Genomic DNA, 16,809 nt, shown 5'->3' on the forward strand with positions numbered 1-16,809 from the left:
TCCACTGAGAGCATTTTTATTATTGTCCTGACCTCACAGGAGAGTAGCTGTGATTGGTTAAAGCTGATTTCTCTATTCCTTTTGCCACAATTGACAACTCATCTCTCTTTTCCCAGAGAATTAATGTTGTTATACTGGTTTCCGATTTATAAAAATCAAGTAGGATCTACAAATATTAATATAAATAAAAATAATGCTTTCCATCTGGAAAATTCATATATTGTTTTCTTTTAGGGCACACATATCATCATATTTCCTTTTCTCATAACCCCACCTTTCTAAATCCACAAGAATGTGTTAATGAATAGAGAGAAAAAAACCCAAGAAAGATAAAGGAATGGCTGACCTAAAATGAGAAAAAAGCAGGGGCGAGGTCTAGGCTTATGGCTTAGCAAGATGATTCAGTTAACCTGATAGCTTTATTTTGTGCTTCTTAGGCTGAGTTCTGGATGTTGAAAATAATATTTTCAGATCTGTAATATCTGTAATATCTGTAATCTGGGTTTATGCTGAGTTAAAAGAGAAAAACTACTGGAATCTTTTAGTTATATGCAAATAATCATAGAAAAAGGAAGAAACAGAGGTGGTTAAACTGACATGGCAGGCTTCAGGACTGGGGGGGAATGGCATGCAGATTGACTTTATTTTACTTTTTATTTTTGGAGACAGGATTTCACTGTGTTGCCTGGGCTAGAGTATAATGGTGTCTTTATAGCTCATTTTAACATCAAGCTCTTGGACTCAAGCCATTCTCCAGCCTCAGCCTCCTGAGTAGCTGGGACCATAGGCATGTGCCATTACACTCAGCTAATTAAAAAACGAACAAACAAACAAACAACTCCCCCCATCCCCCCCAAATCTTTGTAGAGCAGGGATTATGTTGTATGTTGTTCAGGCTGGTGAACTCCTGGTCTCAAGTGATCCTCTGGCCTCAGCCTCCCAAAGTGCTAGGATTATAGATTGAATTTAAAAACTATTGTATTTATTTTATTTTTTGACTTCAACATTTATTCATTTATTATGAGCCACCTCTGGGTTAGGACAGTTGGGTTTTCACATCTGGTAGAGTTTTCCTTTTCAAATATTCCAGAAGAAGTTCTTAGACCACCAAATAGGAACCACAAAGTTAGACTTCTGAATAGTCGCCTTTTGGACTATTTAGGTCCAGAGGCATAGACATATCCCAAAACAAATCTGTCTGGTCAACACCTACCTTCACATTGTTAGCTTGGTCACCCAGTGTCGTGGGGGGCTCACTCCCATTCTCTATGGCTTTGTTGGCTTCTTCCATCTTTTTATTTTCTTCTTTACTTTTCTTTATGTCATAGATAACTTGAAAAAGGTCTTTAAGATCAACAACTAATGGTTCAGCCTATTGCCTCATTTTTATGGGAAAAACTGATGCTGGCCTTCTCCACACACACAGCCAAACGCTTGGTTGTCCGTCACATCACGGGCAATGAATGAAATCTTACTTACTGGATGTTCATGCTCTATTGCCCCCAGTTTTCTCATCAATTATTTTTTATTCCAGAAAGGGAAATGTTGACCCTGATCCTTTGCTTGTGTTGTCCCTGAGACTGGCCGGCTGCCTCCATTCCCTTTCGTTTCATCATAGAATCTTGGCGCATTTTATTCCCTCTTGCATCTGGCACATCATCAGTGCCAGTTAGTTTGGTTTTGCATTTTACACCTTCACCTTTGAACCTCGCTAAAAGATATTCACCTGTTTTTTTCAGAGCCTTTCTTCTTTTCTTTCTTCAATGGTGCCTTTGGTGCGGCCTGTTGGTCAGGCTGACTATTGGTTGCCAAGTAAAAATAACCTATCCCGGACACGGGCTAGCAGCGCCTCTGTGATGCGAGCATGACTTCCCTGCGCCCGGAGCCTGCAGGTGGCCTCCACTGTGACATTTTTAAATTGAAAATTTACTTCTAATTGCAGGTGAAGTTAATATTCTACCTTCTCAACCATTTTGTTACATACCATCTTTGGTATATGAAAGAATGCCATAACATAGTTTAAATGTTGCTAATTTAGCTTTTCCCTTTAAATATATCTTTTGAGAGAAAGCACAAAACTGTAAAAACACAATTTTTCTTGGCCCTTCCAAATATTATTTTACTGGAAAGCTATAACCCAATTCATGAGCTAGTCCAGACCTCAGAGGGCTCTCAGCGTTTGAAAGAAGGCAAAGGGTAAGGACCAGGTTCAAGGCTCCTCTTACTTTGCTTTATTACCAAACCAGCAAAATAAAGCACTCACAGGTAAGCATATTTATGAGAGTTCCTCAACATAGGGTATGTCACAGAAGTGCCAAGATTGCCGATCATGTGGTCCCTGGGGAATGAGAAGTCCGCTAGGACAGAGGAGCTTGGTTCTGAAGGCTGGGAGAGAAGCCTAGCAGCCCTCAAGGTCCCCTCTATTACCATGCACAGAAGTCCTTGCTGCCCTATGGAACAGCGATGGTCATGTCTGGCTGGATAAGGCCTGTAGATAAGTGAAAGACACAGAGTGAAGTTGAAGAGTGGGGAGAAAACAAATTCCTTTGTGAAATAAAAAAAAACAGACCTTGATTCTAAAGTGGAATAAATTATGGATCTAGATAAAATTCATTGATTTTAATTGATTCCTCATGTCTGATTTTCTACTTTGGGTTTTATATCAATTTTATAATTTTCAGGTTATAGGCAGATACCTGAAAAATTGTGAAATTGATATAGACATAGACCTCCAAAACAGTTTATGACCAAGGAGATTGTGATATAATAGCCACATATACTTTACTAATATTAGGTTTTAGCTAATAAACATTATGATTTAGGTGAAAAATATCTGTGGTTTTGACTGTGTTTTTCATTATTATTTTAAACATATATGTATTTTTTGAGTTTGTTATTGTTACCAGAATTTTTTCTTTATGCTTGAGTTCATATCTATAAAAAAATACAAATAAGCCGTTATGAAACATGTAAGAAAGCCATATGAGATCTTTCCATCCTACTTAGAAGTAAAATGGCTAAACTTTATGGTAGTATGCTATTTTATTTTTAGCCCTTTTTCATTAAAAATGACAGTTTAAAATAGTTGCCTAATCATAAATATATTCTTTCTGTCTATACCTGTATATTTAAACATAGATGAATATGAAATATCCAATTAATCTATGTTTAAATATACAGGTATAGACAGATACCCATATATTTATAGACATTGGGTAATTCATATATGTTTAAATGTTCACAATAGGAGATTCATATAAAGCATTATGACTTTAAATAGGCCACCCTGTATGTTTGTATAAATGTTCATGCACATATATATACACATTATATATCAACATTTCCTGAAAGTTCTATCTGCTCATAATTTTGGTAACAAAAACAAAGAATAGGATAAATAATAATCAAAATGGGAAAACTCTCTGACTCATATAAATTTTTTAAACACTGCGATTTATTTTGCAAAAATGTCTCATTCTCTGGTGAGTTCATGTAGTCCTCGTTGAAGATCTAGTACAAAATTTAACTGCACACTTTATTCAGTATAGAATCATACATAAAATGTGAACACAATACTTTATGTTTTTACAAAGTATTCTCTGAAGTGTTGATGAATACTGTAAAAAACCAAGCAATCCTGTTCAGACTCTACTACCTCTCCTGTCCCTAATCTCTTCATTCATAGAGGTGATTTTCCTGTAATAGTAATAGTTAGTTAGAATACATTTAATAAAGGATTGATTCTTAATTTAAATAAGAGTAAAGTCCCCATGGCAAGATTCTTAGTAAGGGTTATGAGGAGCTTTTTATTTTTTCTCCCCAAGAACATCTTGGCATAGTTACACATAATTAAAAAAGTTTATGGCTTTATCTGAAGCTGACTTTCTTTGGAATAATGTTAGTGAGAATTAATGAAAACCTCCTTGTCTCAGGCCAATTAAAAAAATAAGTTACATTGTCTTGCTAGTATAAAATGATATTTTTAGATGATGTATCATGTGCCAGTTCCAACCAGGGGATCATTTTGGTCCTAGGAAGGTAAAAATCCCCTCCTATTTAAAAATCCCTTTTCATGCACCCTTATACTCTATATCAGAATTGCTAATTAGTCTATATTGAAAATACAACCAATTTAGAATTTATGGAAAATTTCATTTCTTCTTAGGAATACAATGCTTCAAATGAACATTAACTGTACAAGACTGTATTCAGTATCCTTGGTTACTTGCTCTTATAAGTTATTTATATTAAAAAAGACAGAAATTTAACCTGCTCTACTCTGTCATAACGAAGAGAACACTCCTGAATGATATGGCTGCAGCTTGTTAAGTAGTTTGTCTTATAAAAACAAAAGCAAAAGCAGGGCAGCGCCTGTGGCTCAAGGAGTAGGGCGCCGGTCCCATATGCCGGAGGTGGTGGGTTCAAACCCAGCCCCGGCCAAAAAAAAAAAAAAAAGCAAATACAAAGCAAAGGAACATAATGGAACATTCGTGAAAGTCTAAATTGAAGAATATTTTCAAAGAAAGGCAATTTTATTTTCTTTCCAATACTGTATACACATAGTGACTTCCATTAACCTCCTAAGTGCCACCTACTTGAATTATTTGTGTTGCTCCAGCTTAATTTTTGCAATAGGGAATAAATAAATGTAGCTAAACAGATGGAGACAAATAAATGAATCTAACTGACAACTCTGAAAGCTATCTTGCATCACTCACAATTTTGAATCAATTGTCTGTTTTTCATTTTCAAAAAAATAGTATTAATGCAATGTCAAAATAAAAGTCATACAAACAAACCACATTTTTTTCATACACAGTTTAGTCAAAGTTTCGGTGGCCTTAATCGTTTTTTAATGTGACCAATAATCTTTTTTTAAGTACATTTGCTTTATAAAAAAAATTTTTGAGGCTAGTCAAGTGCAGCAGTGGGAATGGAGAAGGAACAAAGAAATCTGGCACTGGTCATGATCAATTAGTTGTAAACACCATTGCATTGACACCCGTTTGCTTTACTTTAAGTGAGCAAAGATCTTTATGCCATTGGACACAAAGCAAAGAAATCCTTTCTTCACAAGTGCCTACCATAATGTCTGGCTATTTTTAAATGGTGTTTCACTCTTGTTGAGGCTGGTCTTGAACTCCTGAGTTCAAGTGATCCACCCACCTTGGCTTCCCAGAGTGCTAGGATTACAGGCGTGAGTCACCGCACCTACTTAAGCAGTAGGCTGCTGGGGAACATGGGACCTGATGCATGGGACTTCAAGAACTCTTCAATCAGTTTCATCTTCTCAGTTCACTCCGTTTGCTGAATGATGGCTCAGTCTGGGTCAAGAGCATGTCTGTTGGCCACTCCTCCTGGTAAAACATGGACAGATGGTTCAATTTCTGCTCTAGAAACACCATGGGCGGGTGTGCACCTGTGGTTGCACAGGTGGTACCTGAACACCTCCATGGACTGGGCACCGTGGGTTTGTCCCGCTGGGCAGCAGCAGCACCTGTTGTTGATCACTGGAAGCTCTGTGGGACTTTCTTCAGCCAATAACCTTGAGAAATAAGGAAGGAATGTAATTATGTCCATTATAAATATGAAAAACATAGAACTAGCTAAATTTCTAAATGATTATCTAGTCTACTTACCATATGTATAATAAACTTCACATACACCTGCATATGTGCAGTACGCGTAAGTAAGCATTACAGGCCATGGGCTCAAAAAAGATTATTTCCCCTGGTTTTCTTAGCCCAGTCCCTTGATATCACTAATTTCTATTTGTTGAATGGAAAAATAAATGAATCAAATTGACAAACTGTCCTGTGGTAACAGTAGTCAGAACTCAAAATGGCCTATCTGGCAATTGTGATAATAACAATCAGACTGACCTGTGGGCAGCTCCCTCCCTCCCACCCTTCCTCCCTTCCTACTTCTCTGAAGCCAAATTGCCCATCATGGATCTCTTATATAGGTCCACAAATACATCTTGTCTTTTGGCTAATTGGACAAACAGACTCTTTGCCAAGCAATATATATAGAGAGGGATTCTTTTATGTTTTTTCCTTTAAAATTATTTCATAGTTAAATATTTTATTTATTCAGACTAATGCTTTTCTCATTTCCAAGATTGAAACAGTAAGGTTTTACTTCATATCCATACATACTTTGGCTGATAATCACAGCTCATCCATGATGGGTGTGTTATGTTAAGCAATTTGTTATATAGGTACTATTATGTTCCCATCTTGCAGATGAGAAAACTAAGGCTAAAAGAGGCACAGTAACTTTCCCATAGTATTACAGAAACATAATCTGAGAAGCAGACGTAAGAGCCCCCGAATTACTATTAAACATGCATCTTGGGAACTTCATAATTATAGTTAGGAGCCACTGGGGGGTTTTCTTACAACTAGGAGGAAGGCTTGGGCATGAAAAAAATCACAAAATATTAATGAAACACAAATTTATTTTAGAAAACATTCATTATATATCTTGATGGCAGTAGAAGTAAATTTGGGAGAAGGTGATTGTGACAATGGTTTTCTTCATCATTATCTTATTTAGATTACCTCTAGGAGCAAGTTTAGGTGAGAGTCTAGTTTTCTTTCTGGTTTTGGGAAGAAACAGGGGAGTTCATCGCCTCTTGCACTCCATCCTTAGCTGTATTTCTAAAATGCCTGAATGGGCAGCACCTGTGGCTCAGTGAGTAGGGCACCGGCCCCATATACCAAGGGTGGCGGGTTCGAGTCAGCCCTAGCCAGCTAAAAACAGCAATAACAACTGCAACAAAGGATGGCTAGGCATTGTGGCAGGCGCCTGTGGTCCCAGCTACTTGAGAGTCTGAGGCAAGAGAATCACTTGAGTCCAGGAGTTGGAGGTTGCTGTGAGCTGTGATGCGACTGCACTCTACTGGCACTCTACTGAGGGCAACAAAGTGAGACCCTGTCTCAAAAAAAAAAAAAGCCTGAATGAATGTTCCCATCTGAGTTATCTGAGTGGGGCGGTGGGGGGTGGTGGTGGTGTACTTTCATGTCAAAGGACTTCAGAATCAGCTTCTTCACTCCCAACCCCTAATCTCCTCTGGTCTTGTTCCTATCCAGATATACTTTGACATACTTCTACAATTAGAGACAAGAGAATTGGAAGCCTGCTTCATGTAACATCTTGGTATGAATAATTTTAGTTTAATCAGTAAACAACCACAAATGACAAATTATTTGCCTGGAAGGGTTGCCATCTAGGAAAAGAAAAGTACAGGAAAGCAGGTGAAAAGTGGACTTCAAACACTTTATAACTTTGTTTCAAGTTAGACGTGTTTACTTTCACCTGGGTAGGGCAAACAGAAGGAAACAACAGATGCCAGGCAGCTGCTGCTAAGTGCGGGCCATAGCTTCTCAGTCCAGTCCTCACCGTTTCTCCATGGAATATACATCCTTACAGATATTTTATCTTTTCCACCTGAGCACACAGGTTCTGGAACCTTAAATGAATTCTTCAAGCTCTCACAGAGTTGGTATTGATCTCAGATTGACCTGAGTCTAAAACCCATATCATCGTGTTTTCTTTTTTTAATCCACAGTGTCTCCCAAGCACAGACCAAGATCAGGTGCGTGTCAGGCAGCTGTGACTCAGCACCAGGTAGCTCTACTTCACATTACGTACGCCAGGTTGGCTTCTTCTTCCCATCTTCCTCTTTTTTCTTCTTTTTGATAGAATAGACTTTGCAAAAAAAAAAAAAAAAGTTTAATTTTGTGGAGGTTTGTTGATGTCAGCATCCCTGAACAACAATTCTGGGTATTATTGTTTTAGTAAATACAATGAGTTATATATCAATGTGCTGTGGACTCCTACTTTTCCTGGCAAAAGAAGGCATTCAACAGCATTTGTTGAATGAAAGACTAGCTGTGATAACATTACTTCTGTCTGTTTTCTAACTGTGTACATGCTGGGCTTTAAAATATGCTTGGAATTTTCTGTAGAATCATAAGATGCTGAAGTTGATAGGATACTCAAAGAACATGGGAACAATCCCTCATTTACTGATAAGAGAACTGAAGCCCCGAGAGGATAAATGAATCATCCAAGATCACATGCCTCACTGGCAACATGGTCGAGACTGGAACTCCGTGTTCTTTTCCGGCCTTCTCTTCAGGGGATCACCGTATAACCTCTCGTGCTAGTATTTTTCTTGGTGAGATAGAGGAGTAGAATTCTAAAGCACCATACTAGTCCATCATAATTTTCTATTTTTCTCACTTATTTTTCTGGTCATGTGTAGTGGATTGAATGGTGGTCCCTGAAAGATGTCCACTTTCTAATCCCTGGAACTTGTAAATATTAACTTATGTGAAAAAAGGATCTTTATAGATATAATTAAGTTCCGATTTTGACATGAGGAGATTATTCTGGATTGTCTGGATGGGCCCTAAGGCCAATGATAATTGTCTTTCTAACAGAAAGGCACAGGGAGATTTGAAACCAACCGAAGGAGGAGAAGGTAATGTGAAGATGGCCGAGTTTGGATCCATGTGGCCACAAAACCAAAAAGCCAAGGAATGCCCACAGCCAGCAGAAGCTGAAAGAGGCAAATCCGGATTTTCACGTAGAGCATCTGGAGGGAGGGCAGCCCTGCTGACCCCTTGGTTTCTTCCCTTTTTTTTTGTAGAGACAGAGTCTCACTTTATGGCCCTCGGTAGAGTGCCGTGGCGTCACACAGCTCACAGCAACCTTCAACTCCTGGGCTTAAGCGATTCTCTTGCCTCAGCCTCCCGAGTAGCTGGGACTAACAGGCGCCCGCCACAACGCCCGGCTATTTTTTGGTTGCAGTTTGGCAGAGGCCGGGTTTGAACCCGCTACCCTTGGTATATGGGGCCAGTGCCCTACTCACTGAGCCACAGGCGCCACCCTATTTCTGTTGTCTTAAGCCACCTCATTTGTAATAATTTGTTCCAACAGACATACACTAGTGAATGGCAGAATAGAGAGAGGCTAGACCTGACGTCCCTTCAACCCTATCTGACTTGTGGCCTTTCTCTAAGGGAGAGTGGATGTCTGCTTGTGGGCGTGGGCAGCTGAAGAGCTTCAGGGACAGAAGAGTGCATGGGATTTTCTTTTCTCTTATTTAGTTACCTTTCTGTTCCTCAGTTTCCTCATCTGTAACATGGAGGTGATAATAGTATTTACCTCCTAGGCTTGTTGTGAGTATTGAATGAGTGAATCCAGGGCAAGCTTTTATAGCAATGCTTGGCTCATGGTGGCAACTCGTTAAAAGTTAGCTCTTGTTATTTATGAGGGAGTAACACCTCTTCTGATCCCTAGTGCCTGTGAGGAGGGGTCATCCCAATGGATGTCCGCTCAGTCTTTTGACTCATTCCTTCTCCTGTTCCTGGTGACATGCTTGGCCACTGATAGCCATTACTCTAATTTCTCTGATTGTGAGAGTCTAAGTTCTGAGCATGAAAAGATGTGGTGTCTCTCTCTGTCTCTCTGTCACTTTCTCTTTTCCTCACTCTCCCCTCAGAGCAGAGGAGTCAATGCCCCGAGTTCTGTTCATAGTCTCAAACTTTGGCTCAGATGGGCTTTTCTGAGTTGACTAGACTAAGAATTGGGAGTGAAGAAGCCCATTTTGGCTCTTATAATAAGCTAAGTCCTCCAACATAGTCTGGATCAGTAATAAAGTGGATATTTCTGTTTATTTGCTGACTCTTTTAAGTATTGACCTAGTGCTCATGTTAGGGTCCCTCAGAAGTATCAACATAATTACTATTGTCAGGAAGAAATTCAGCCAGAGTGGATAGACTCTTGTTTGAGGGGGAAAAAAAAATCCGTGTTTAAATAGGTACAGCAAATGCTTCCCTGTGTCTGAAGGCAGAATGCAGGGGTAATGACCCATGTTCCTTTTGATTTCCAGCACACCAGTTAAACTAGCGGTTCTCAACCTGTGGGTCGCGACCCACTGGAACTGTATTAAAGGGCCGTGGCCTTAGGAAGGTTGAGAAGCACTGAGTTAAACTAACTTGTTCTCATGTCTCACTTTTTAAGTCAATCAGCAATGAAAGAACATCTGCAGACACTTTTCTTCAGGCCCACGTACTCCCTTGAAAGAAGCCTTTAAGTATACACCAACAATTCCATGCTGTGAAATGAGTAAAATTGTGCAGTGGAGGGATCATAAACAGAAGATTTTTATTCCTGAGCAAGCAAAATGAAAATTCAGCAAACAAATCAAAGAATCAAGATAAAGACCTGAAAGATGAAATGGGAGCACGAACTATATAACAATGAACATAAAACAAAATCCTCCCAACACCCAGGCAATTACACTGGTCCTGTGGTGAGTCAGAGTGAGCAAAATACTCCTAGGGGAAAGAGGAAAGTGTTCGTGCTTATAGAAATACCAATATCTTGCATCTATGTATTACTTTGTACTGTGACAATTGCCTTAACATCTGTTTCATTATATGATTTTTATACTAACCCTGTGGTGTTTGTCAGGGATCTTGATCCCTTTATTATAAACATGAATAAGAAAGGATGCTCTTTTTGAGGGGTAATAGACAGATGCCTCTGACAGCAAGTCAGATAACTGGTAACCAAACAAATAGTAGATGAAAATTCCCCTTTGTTTTCCTAAATAGAGACAGTCTTACTAAGCTGCCCAGGCTGGCCTCAAACTCCTGGGCTCAGGTGATCCTCCCACCGCCTGAGTAGCTGGAACATGCTACCAGTTAAAAATTCTCTATCTTTTATCACACGACTGTTTCTACCCCTTTTGGTCGTGGTGGGAATAATACTTAAGCTACTTTCTCTTTTTTAGTGTCTTGGGTTCTATGAATCTGACTTTCAGACTATAACACTCAAAACAAAAAAGATTCTCTATGATTTTGAAAACATGCATTCTTGTGTCACTGACCAAAGTTGGAGGATTTTTCTTCATGGGATTATTAATGGGAGATTTGGATTTTGCTATTTTTAACAATAATTCAGAATAAGAGGGTTGTTTCTCCAAAGTGTGATAAAGGACAGTTTCATTGATAAGGGTGGAAGATGTTGGACTAGAAACAGAATAATCAGAGGTCTAAAATGAGTTAGCTGTGAGTTTTGTCACAAAAGCAATCTTGTTTTTAGGACTTACAGTAGAGCCTTCAGATGTGGATTGATAAAATAATTAACATGACATTGGAAGTACAAATATACATGTATTTTAGTAGTTAGTTCTTACTTCACTGAAACTTGTTTTCACTGTTTGTGAATGGATAGCACCATTGCGTTGTGCTGGAACTTCACCTATTCAGGTATTAAGACATGTTTTCCTCTCTTACTATTTGAAATATATCATCTACTCCCTTGACGCTTTGGGAAAAGTTTGGGAAGGTACTGGATTCTGTGATTGGGGTTGGTAATATCTGGTAAGAGTTTCTGAACCTGCTTTTGGTAAAGCCATCTGGCAGTCTACATACTGTGTAGGGTCTTTTTTGTTCCTGAGTTTCTTTGTCTTGGTTTTCTGGTTTCTTGTGGGGAGTTGGGGACAGCTCAATACTCTAGCTGGTTTATCTGGGTTTATTCCTTGGTCTGATTCCTATAAGTTCTATTTCCGAGATTTGAGTTTTCTCTCCTAACCCCTTTATATGGCATCAAGCTAATTTCCCCAGTCAGTGTCATGGGCTGTGATGGACCTGGAATATTATCATTATGGGAACTTGTGAAGATTCTTCTTTTTCTATCAGTTTAGATTGGATGACCCTTGATCACTACTTACTCTGGCCTAAATTTGTTCAATGGATTTTCTCTTAGCACAGTTTGAAGTGAAATGAAAAGCTGCTGCTTCAACCTTGTTTTTCCCCTTGGCTACTTGGTTCCTCCTTCTGGCTGCAATTTCCCATTGTTTAAATCTTTCTCTTTCGCTGTGTGGTACCCTTCAGTCATGCCATTTTTGGTTGTTACCCCTATAAGATATGCTGGAATATCACCTCAATAATACAGTAGCAACTGGGGGAATTGATAAGAGTGTTGTAATAGTTCTTTTTTTATTATTGGGGATTCATTGAGGGTACATAGAATGAGGTTACACTGATTGCATTTGTTAGGTAAAGTCCCTCTTATAATTATGTCCTGCCTCCTAGAGGTGTGCCATATACTGTGTCCCGCCCTCCTCTTTCCCTCTCTCTCCTCCCCCATTCCTCCTTCCCTCACCATGTACTAGGTCAGCAATTGTCCTCATATCAGAATTGAGTACATTAGATCCTTGTTTCTCCATTCTTGTGATGCTTTACTAAGAATAATGTGTTTCAACTCCATCTACGTTAATAAAAAAGATGTAAAGTCTCCATCTTTTTTAGTGGCTGAATAGTATTCCATGATATACATACACCACAGCTTATTAATCCATTCCTAATTGGTGAGCATTTAGGTTGTTTCCACAGTTTGGTGATTGTAAATTGAGCTGCAATAAACAGTAACTTTTAAACTGGTGCATTTGGAAGAGACATCACAGAATTCTAGGGAGACCCAATGCATAAATACATAGTCCTAAGAAAAGAATAAAAAATAAAGGGGAACTGTTGCAAAAGTGTGGTTATTTCAGAAATTAGAATAAGTTTTTGTTTCATACAGGCATTGATTCTTTACCAAACATAGTGATTCAGGATGTTGAATTCTTCAGTACACTCCTGTGAGATTATTTTAGTATTAGGCAGAGATGTTTACTTGTTCTTTAATATTGTTTTCCACTTCTTAGGAACAGAATTCTTGAATTAGCTGAGAAAACATCTGCCCAGAATAAAGACTATACTTGCCTGCTTCCCTTACAGCTAGCTTTGACCTATGACTACATTCTGACCAATGGGATATAAACAGTAATGTTGTAAACATTTTCAGGAAGTTTTCTTAGAGGAATAAGATATGTTCTTTCCCTTATCTTTTTACCTTCTATGTTACTGGGATACAGAAATGACGGCTACAGATAGAGCAGTCATATTGGTCCATCAGATGAATTTCGAAATAGAAGCCATCCTCAAACAAACAGCAAGATAGAAGTAGCTTGGTTTCCTGACAACATGGAAAGCTATACCAGCATTGTTCTCTGTATGTGAGCTTTACCTAAAGAGAAAAATAATCTTATGTAAGTCACTATTATTTTGAATTTCTGTAATTTGCAGCCAATTATAATAGTAAAGCTCACAAGTGTATAATGGGTTAAATTGTGTTCCTTAGAAAGATATATTTATATGTGCGCTCCCAATAACTATGAATGTGACCTTATTCGAATGTAAGATCTCTGTGAGTAAACTTAAGTTACGGCTTTAGGTGAGATCATTTTGGATTTAGAACGGGCCCTAAATCCAATTACATATACTTATAAGTGAGAGAGAGGGAGACTTGAGACACAGAGAGACTTGGGGATGAATACCGCGTGAAGACAGAGGCAGAGATTGGAGTTACGTTGCCACAAGCCTGGGGACGCCAAGAGCCACCAGACGCTGGGAAAGACGAGAAAAGATTTTCTCTAGAGCCTGCTGACCTGAATGATTTTGGACTTCTGGCCTCTAGAACACTGAGAAAATAATTTTTTGTTTATTTAACCCATAAAGATGGGCAGCTCCTGTGGCTCAGTGAGTAGGGTGCCGGCCCCATATACTGATGGTGGCGGGTTCGAACCCAGCCCTGGCCAAACTGCAACAAAAAAATATCCGGGTGTTCTGGTGGGCGCCTGTAGTCCTAGCTACTCAGGAGGCTGGGGCAAGAGAATCCCCTAAGCCCAAGAGCTGGTGGCTGCTGTGAGCTGTCGAGGGCAACAAAGTGAGACTCTGACTCTAAAAAATAGTAAAATAAACCATCAAGTTTATGGCATTTGTTGTAATTGCCATAGGAAATTAATACAAAAGATATTACTTCTTTTTTGATAAACAAGTAGGAGATTTATCTAAGTCATAAAATGATCATTTTAACACAGACCCAGTAATTTTTTTTTTGGACACTACATTTATGCCAGGCTTGGAAGAAGTCATTTAAACCACGAATGTGCCATCTAGAAAAAAGTTATTTTCTCCCAGAGATTCTGGGATTCTGGGATTCTTCAGTGCACCAATCTTATTAGCATATCAGAAATCCAAATGTACTCATCTATAAGTTTCCCTTGGAAGATTTATTAACTGATTAATGTTCACCAATAAAAAACAAATTAACCACTTTTGCTTACAACAATACCGCCTTTCCTGGGCAAATGGATGAATATATTTTATTTTCTTCAGAAGGAACTCAGCTTCTATAGTAACAAAAACCAGCAGTTAGGTTTGGCAATAAAAGAGAGTGATTACACACACCATTGATCAATTTTGCAGAATAGCAAACACTGTATTAAAAGTCAGTTATTAAAATAAACAGTACAGTTGGGTATTGACCTACTTACATAAGTATATTGAATTGATTTACCTCTAGTACGAATGGGACTTAGGAGACAGCACGTTGTGGTTGTGTGTGCGTGTGAGTGTGATTTACAAATATGTGCTTTATTTTCACAAAAATTTTATTAAATTATCCCCCCAATGACTGACGAGTTTATGAACATTCTACTCTCCAGATGCCTTCTGAGGAGCTGAGGGGGAACACTCATTCCCACGTTAACTGGGGCAAATTGGGCCTTGCTGCTCTTTCTTGCCTGCTCTCCTGACTTCTAAACTGCTTCTTATTAGACTTAGAAAATAATGCACCCTTGCCTCACTGCCTTACTCCCCTCTGCATTGGCTAAGCCACAGGCATAGTCCTTGGTTCCCTAAGTTTCTGCCTTAGCACGTTCACGTCTGCCATTCCCCCTGTGTAGAATACTCTTTCCCTTGCTCATTGGCCGGTTAACTTCTATTTATGCTTTAAGTCTCAGCTTTCATATAGTGCTGGGCTTAAACAGTCAGGCAGGCTCTTACTTCATGGTACTTACTATGATTTGTGGTAGTTTCCTTTTTAAAAGAGTCTCTGTTTACTTGTTTAATGTTTTAGCCCATAATCTCTCTAAAGGAAGGAACTATGGCTCTTGCTCACGCTCTTTACTTCCAATCTATGTAGCACTGGACCTGGGAGATTCAGTAAATGTTTGGTAAGTGAATGCTTTAAAACAACATTCTTAGCAAGGATACTGTATGTGCCTACAAAGCTGTAGGCACTTGTATGTACTTGTACTTAGCCAGGCGTCCTCAAACTTTTTAAACAGGGGGCCAGTTCACTGTCCCTCAGACTGTTGGAGGGCTGGACTATAGTTTAAAAAAAAAAAAACTATGAACAAATTCCTATGCACACTGCACATATCTTATTTTGAAGTAAAAAAACAAAACGGGAACAAATACAATCACACCGCCTCATGTGGCCCGCGGGCCGCAGTTTGAGGACCCCTGTCAACTTAGCAAAGATACTGTATGTGCCTAAAAAGGGCAGTTTGGAGCTAATTAAGGAAATAAAAAGAAGTTATAACAAGGAAAGTCTAGGTGGATGCCCTAAGAAGAACAGAGTTGATGATCTTGGCTGATTATTAGAATCACCTGAGAAGCTCTTATAACTGTTGATATCCAGACCCCACTCCAGAAGTTCTTATATATTTGGTCTTACACATCTATGTGGCCTGATAATCAGTATTTTAAAAAAAAATTATGACTCTGATGTGTAGCCAGGATAAAGGACCCCAGATGCAGATCCTGGGTCACTAGAGACCAGACATCATCTTTTCTTCTTATATCTTCTTTTATTTTATTGTCATTAATCATTTCATTTTAAGTATTACGAATGAAGATGCCAATGATTGAAAGGAAGAGAAATAAAAAATATAAATCATAGTAATTTGTAAGTTATCTTGACCTAAATATTTGCAGCATACTTTGTCTAGTGAAATATAAAACGTTTTGCCATAAATTGAAATTATATTGAATAAACAGCATTATACTTTCGTGTTAAAAGAGTAACTTTGGTGAGTGATCTTACAGGCAGAAAGGTAAGCCTGAGTGATAGGAAAACGAGAAAGAGTGTTGAAAAGGTCTTCTTTGTCTTTTGGTACTTATATAAGAAACTGATATGAATTGAAGAAGAGTGTCCACAATTTTATCTTCCCATAAATAAAGACCAAGGCATTCCTACATAGTCAGATGTGTAGGAATTTCGTAGCTCTGTCTATACAAATGTTCTCTAGGAATGCATACCGTGGTTAGGTAGGAAGCAGGCTGTGCTGGAAACAAGCAAGCTTGCTGTGGAGAAGAATGTGAGCAGCAAGGGGTCTGCTGAATGTCCCTCGAGCTCTGTCCCGGGTGCCTGCCTCCCGTGCACCTGCTGGTGCAGGCCTGTACTTACATTATGCAAGTATCTCATTGCGTTACACATGGGTGCCTGTCTGTCTGCCTGTATGCTCTTTGAAGATAATTTTATTTTACTTTGGGATCCTCAGAGCTTGCATCTTTCCTGGATCACTGTGGACATCCATTTGCAATTTGTAATTTGTGAATAAGTGGATTTGGGGTCTGATGAACTTGACCTGTGTTAGTCCTGGCTCAGTCATAACTATGACTTTGGGAAAGTTCCTTTATCTCTTAGGAGTAGTTATATTTTCATCTGTAAACTAGAGATAACCTTTGGCCCAGTTGGAGCCACAGCTAGGAGCAGAGTCACTTCAACAGCTGCAAATGGAAGCAAAGCTGCAAATTTGGGAGTGAGAATTAAATGCTGTCATATACCACTGAGATGTTGTAGTTGTGTTATGCAGTAATAGCTACCTAATGAAACAAGGTTTCCCAGAAAGTAGACAGACTGAGCTGAAAGCTTATGCAACATCCTTTTAAAATA

The 16,809-nt window shown here is 38.8% G+C and overlaps 1 pseudogene; it reads right to left on the minus strand.

Annotated features, from left to right (window-relative positions):
- Nucleotides 1-1,126: 1,126 nt before the first annotated feature.
- Nucleotides 1,127-16,338, minus strand: LOC128590179 (disabled homolog 2-like; annotated as a pseudogene).
- Nucleotides 16,339-16,809: the final 471 nt, after the last annotated feature.

This window comes from Nycticebus coucang, chromosome 1 (genome assembly GCF_027406575.1).
Source record: "Nycticebus coucang isolate mNycCou1 chromosome 1, mNycCou1.pri, whole genome shotgun sequence".
Classification (NCBI taxonomy): Eukaryota; Metazoa; Chordata; class Mammalia; order Primates; family Lorisidae; genus Nycticebus; species Nycticebus coucang.